This window comes from Chelonoidis abingdonii, chromosome 2, assembly GCF_003597395.2.
Source record: "Chelonoidis abingdonii isolate Lonesome George chromosome 2, CheloAbing_2.0, whole genome shotgun sequence".
Taxonomy (NCBI): domain Eukaryota; kingdom Metazoa; phylum Chordata; order Testudines; family Testudinidae; genus Chelonoidis; species Chelonoidis abingdonii.
Window position 1 is genome coordinate 257,025,679 of NC_133770.1, and position 4,598 is coordinate 257,030,276.

The window sequence follows — 4,598 nt, forward strand, 5'->3', positions numbered from 1 at the left end:
CATTCACCTTGCAACTACTTTCAGTAGAAAATGAGACAAGGTCACTAAATGAAACCATAAAGGATACCTCGTAATGAAGAGAAAACACCGTCTGACCAGGAGGCTCTCCTGCACGTCCTTCTTAGTGGAGCAGTGGTTATAGTGACACTCACATTAGGATTGTGTGATAAGAGTCACAGAGAAGGAATTGCTATACAAATAACCAGCTTTCTTTATTAGGTAAAAAATACCCATGTCTTAATGGGTCAGATCTCAGGGGGCCAAATATATTGGAATGGAATGGAAAATAAACTGATCAACATTAAGATAAGGCAATTAACAGCCATGCTTTCATGTTAATTCCTTGCTAACAAGTCATACAAATCAGCTTATTTACCCAAATTTATCAGCATTTTTATTTCTCTTTCACATCCCCATGTTCAGCTCACACCTTGCTATAGCTGATGAAGGTATTCTGATGGCAGGAAACTACTCCACAATCCTTTAGTCCCTCACTTTGTGATGATGCTGGAACCCGGGTTTTTCTTTGAAGAAATATTGCACTACCACCATCAATTAATAAATAACCTTCAGCCTATTTAGCATTGACTTAAGACAGTGGAATTCAGAAAGTTCCCACATCTGAGATTTCTGACACCAGCAAACACTGTAATGGTGATTAGATAGAGCAGGGGTAAGCAACCTATGGCACGCGTGCCGAAGGCAGCACACAAGCTGATTTTTAGTGGCACTCACACTGCCCGGGTCCTGGCCACCGGTCCAGGGGGCTCTGCATTTTAATTTAATTTTAAATTAAGTTTCTTAAACATTTTAAAAACCTTATTTGCTTTACATACAACAATAGTTTAGTTATATATTATAGACTTATAGAAAGAGACCTTCTAAAACGTTAAAATGTATTACTGGCACGTGAAACCTTAAATTAAAATGAATAAATGAAGACTTGGGACAGCACTTCTGAAAGGTTGCCGACCCTTGAGATAGAGAAAGAGAGAATGAGAATGCTCACTTCAAAAGAAACATAGGGGAAAATCCTGCTCTTCTTCCCCAACTGAAGGACTTTACTGGGTAGTGGAATTGGTGTGGTTTCCCTTTGCAAATGAGGTAGCAAGGAGCTCAGCTCTGCCAGATTCAGCTATGCTGCAGCTAGAACTGGTTGAAGATTTTGCAGTGCAAAATGACTTTTTTGACCAAACCAAACCAAACCAAAAAAAAAAAAAAGTGGGGAAAGTTTGTTGAGTTCAAAATTTCTCATATTTCAAAATATTTTTAAAATATTTTATTTTGGTTTAGTGAGAAAAAACCCACATTTTTACTTCACTCCTCTGACATGTACTGAAGAAAGGAAGAAGACACGGTGGGAGGAGGGGAAATAACACTAAAGTCAGAGGAAGTGTGGGGGGAGGGGTGAACTGCACCAAAACAAAAATGTTTAAAGAAAATCATTTCAAATAATTGTCAAAGAACTAAGTTTCATTAAAAACCGTGCATTTTTTCAAAAAAAAGTATTCCCCTTCCCCCACACAAAATACAATTACTAGTTTTTGATCAGCCTTCCCTCCACACAGAAAAGGAAGGGCAGACACAAGGAGTATCTGCCAGTGCGAGTGCTGGGTAGATGATTTCTCCTTACCTGATACAATAACCTTTATACAGGGAAAAATAATAATAATTAATAATAATAAAAATCACTCACTGACCTCTGTGGGAAGTTTGCCTTTACTTGTGGTGAAATTCTGGTCCTACTGTAGCCAATGGAAGTTTTGTCATTAACTTCAATGGAGCCAGGATTTCCCCATTGAGCTGTAGGAGCAACCAGGCGCATATTTTAACTACACAGGAGTGTACTAAGCTTATTCTGAAAACAGACCACTTCTCATGAAGGCAGAGATAGCTTAAGATATTTTTCCCTCACCGGGGAGGAAAGCTCTTAACGCTGTTTGTAATATATCCAAATAATTCTCTTCAAACAAATATTTTCCTCATGAAGCATCACAGCCAAAGACCTGCGAAGAATCCTGGTACAACTTTCCGTCTGACGCTATTGGCCTTAGAGAAAACAAGAATGTGCATGTTCATGGTTAGGATAGGACTGGGTATCAGTGGTGTGGGACTCTGAAGCAAGGAAGGGGAATACTTAATTGAATTTTGTTCTCGCTGGGATAATTCATGGTTTACTTATCAGCATATTTTTGAATGACTGTCAAGAGCAATCAGGGCTTTGGATATTCTTTTATAGGATAAAACTCCAAATAAATACAGGAGATATTCTAGCCCCTCTAATTAGAAAGATTAGACTTCTGAACATAAGCTCTTAGGTGCTGGAGCACAAAAAATAATAAATAATGTATATTCCATTGCAGTTTTTCTTTCGTTCAATACTGCAAAGGCCGTTCAGTCCATTTCTTTCTGGATTGCCTGAAATCAATGGTTGCCACTCTCTTATTTAACTCAAACATCTCGTTAGAATTGCAAAAACAATTGCCGACATTTTAGAACCCCAACTCCACTAGCCTTTCCAATTACAGGACTCATTAACAGACAACTGTTTGCTGTCCTTTTTGAAAAGTGATGGTCAAACCAAAGAGGAGACAGACACAGACATCTGCAGCGTCTCATTCTCCAAAAAGCATATATATTTATTTAAACCTATCATAAAAAATAGCAATGTTAATACTTTATCAACTAAATTTTCCTTTATGCAATAACATTCAATACCTTAAGGAGCAAAAACTTGGAAAAAGACATTTTCAGACTACTTTTCTCAGTTCCAACCTCTATTTTTTTCATTTCCATATTAAACAAAAGAGCTAGTCATATGTAAGTTAATAAAATGAACACAAGGGAGATGGATCTCCAAATTAGAGCCAGACGCTGAATAACGTAGTAGGAATGTACTTAAACCTTGGTACCAGCTCGTGACAAGGTCTGCGCTCTGTCTTAGCCCTGAGTTTTCGGAAAAGCTTCAGCAGCTACGAGAAAAACTTTCAACCTGACAAACACTCCCCGGCTGGAAAAGGCTCCTGTTTTAATTCAATCCAGATGTGATTTTTAATGAAAGCATTATGGCTCTGCAGCTGCATGGATGGTACAAACACTTTAAAAGGAATAAATTATTCAAAATGCTTTATTTGCACTGTACAATTATGTTTGACCTTTCCTGGGTAAAATCTTAAGACTGGCTACAATGCCGTTTATGGTTACTTCTCTTGCCAGATCTAATCCTGGGTGGTCCAGGGCACACTCTGCTCCCATGGACTTCAATGGGAATCAAGACTGCTCCACACCTCACAGAAGGGACTCAGCACTTTGCAGGATTAGCTGCATGGTGAATATGCAGTAGAAAGGTAAACAGAAAAGGAACATGATGTATAAATCAGCCATCTTTACAGAGGCAAACAAATACTTGGAACACATTAGCATAGAGTCACCAGCTAATTCTAAAAACAACATATGTTTGTAATAATTTATATTGTATTAATTATAAAGTCACTCCCCACAAGTTATCTTGATCTAAATACTTTCTAGTTAAATAATGTTTAATGTAACAGCACCGGTATCCTTGTAATATTTGAATGCCACACCATGAAAGGCAGAAATAATGACTATTTTTTTTTATCCAACAATACAGTCCAAAGTTTAATCCTTGTGTTTTCTATATATATTCCCATATGGAAAGGAGGAGGTAAATAGTTGAAAGAAATGTTAGACTAACAAATAATCAAATGCAACTTTTTCTGGTATATTAAGGTATTATTTTAAATATTATTCAACATTAATAACTACACATTCCCAGGGGATATGAAAATTATAAGTGAAAAATTCTTTTGGTTAGACTACTTTTTGACATATGTAATTGTCTTGACTTCAGTGCATTACCTCGGATTTGCAACAGTTTAAGCAAGACAGGAATTGAACCTTTATGAATTCAGCACTTTCACTTAAATTTATCAGAAATAGAAAATCCCTTTACCATCATGTGCTTTATGCACCTTCCACCCCATTGGCCCCAATTCAGCAAAGCACATCAGCACATGATTAAGTGATTCACTGAATCCAGGGCATAGACATCACACCACTTATTGTATGTTCTGTTTTCATTATGGATCATTAGGGCTTATACCACAGGTATTCTATATTGATGCCCCATACAAATCTATCCCCTTCAATGGGGTTGTAAGGAGTCTAAATTATTGAAAAGCTCAGGCTACAGAGGATAATTTAGTCCTGTGATTCCAGGCATGCCCCTGTTGGAGGTCTGGAATGCTATCTATTCTGAAGCCTTCGGTGGGGTTAAGAGTCTTTAATATTTATTGAAACACTTAGAATTCATGTACAAGCCTGGCAAATAAAGTCTCCATTAAATGACCCATAAAATATAAAATTCAAAATAAATGCAGACCTAAGACATGCTGTTAGAGAAGAAGTTCATTTCCAAGAGTAACAGGGATGGGGAAATGATAAGAGAACCATTGACAACTGATTGGAGAGTACTAAATGATCCTGTTTGAGGGGAGGAAATTTAAAGTTATTATTCTCCAGCAAATCGCTCTGAATGAATTTCATCATTCTTGTTATAAATGTGTTTTCTGACACTT

The 4,598-nt window shown here is 37.1% G+C and overlaps 1 long non-coding RNA gene across 1 annotated transcript; it reads right to left on the bottom strand.

Moving 5' to 3' along the window:
• Positions 1-3,109: 3,109 nt before the first annotated feature.
• Positions 3,110-4,061, bottom strand: LOC142046396 (uncharacterized). Its single transcript, XR_012655376.1, has 2 exons — positions 3,880-4,061; positions 3,110-3,321 (listed from the first exon to the last, which is right to left on the bottom strand). It is a non-coding gene; the product is annotated as an uncharacterized LOC142046396 (long non-coding RNA).
• Positions 4,062-4,598: the final 537 nt, after the last annotated feature.